The sequence below is a fragment of the Galeopterus variegatus genome, unplaced genomic scaffold (assembly GCF_000696425.1).
Source record: "Galeopterus variegatus unplaced genomic scaffold, G_variegatus-3.0.2 Scaffold1253, whole genome shotgun sequence".
NCBI classification, from domain to species: domain Eukaryota; kingdom Metazoa; phylum Chordata; class Mammalia; order Dermoptera; family Cynocephalidae; genus Galeopterus; species Galeopterus variegatus.
In genome coordinates, this window is record NW_007727364.1 from 137,401 (window position 1) to 138,689 (window position 1,289).

At 26.2% G+C, this 1,289-nt stretch overlaps 1 long non-coding RNA gene across 1 annotated transcript in view; it reads left to right on the forward strand.

Moving 5' to 3' along the window:
• The window catches only part of LOC103592981, an 85,924-nt gene that overhangs the window by 75,389 nt on the left and 9,246 nt on the right, over window positions 1–1,289 (forward strand). The gene's annotated exons all lie outside the window — the stretch shown is intronic.

Here is a 1,289-nt window from a genome sequence, read left to right on the forward strand (position 1 = left end):
ACCTGATAAAACATATTTATAACTATTTCTTTAACAAAAAGTATTCATTATAGTTTTATTTTAAAAAGGTTATTACCTGTATGTTTATTGACTTGTACATATAAACAGTAAATGACACAAATTGAGCTGTCATGTCAATTATCAAGAAACAAACTTGGGGCCTCTATGTTATCAAATATTTTATGGTGTCACAGCTTTAAAATGTGATATTTATATTTTGTTAGTTAGACTTGAGAATACTAAACCAAAACCTGCAGATATCAACAGGAAATCACTGATCAAGTTGGGTCACCTGTATGTAAAGCACTAAACAGTTAATTTCAAAGTATTTAGCTGTGTAATTATGATTTTTTTCATATATTCATAGGGTTAAAAACATTTTCAGAATTGATAACTGTGTGTTTTTAGGAAAATGAATAATGCTCCATTTGACTCATATAAATTATTCAATACATTTTGGAAACACACATATTTCCTATAATAGAAAATATGAATAGAAAAAAATTGCCAGGTGAGGTGATTCCAACATATCATATTTCATCATGTCAACATGAAATAAAAGTTAAATGCTTGCAGAATTCAATATTAGGTTTACTATTTTTTTCTAATATTTTGTCTGGCCCATGTGTTTNTTAATTTATTCAAATCCTTTGAGTCAACAGTCTTTTGTAAATTAATTAATTGTTTAATTATTTATTGTTACTCTTTTGAAAATCTAATGAAATGGCCTGAAATACACAATTCTGTTTCCAAATTCAGGGCTTTATAGATCATCTGAGGCCATCCAATAATCTCAGATAAAGAATAACTGAATTAGAGTATTCATGTATATTACCATAAACAAACATGGAATAATTTCTTAGTAGACTTATGCATTTTTTGTGGTAGAAATTAATAGAAGTTGGTAGAAATTTCCAGCCTCACTGTTCATACACATGCTATTAGAAACTTTGAATCAAGTCACTTATAACACGATATGTGACTTCTAAAATAACTTATTGATAGTAAATGACAGTAGTTATTATATATTATGTATATGTTAATACTGTTTATTCTTCAACAAGAATATATTTTTAACTTTATATATCTTCAATTCAAAATCACCTGATAAAACATATTTATAACTATTTCTTTAACAAAAAGTATTCATTATAGTTTTATTTAAAAAAGGTTATTACCTGTATGTTTATTGACTTGTACATATAAACAGTAAATAACACAAATTGATCTGTCATGTCAATTATCAAGAAACAAACTTGGGGCCTCTATGTTATCAAATATTTTATGGT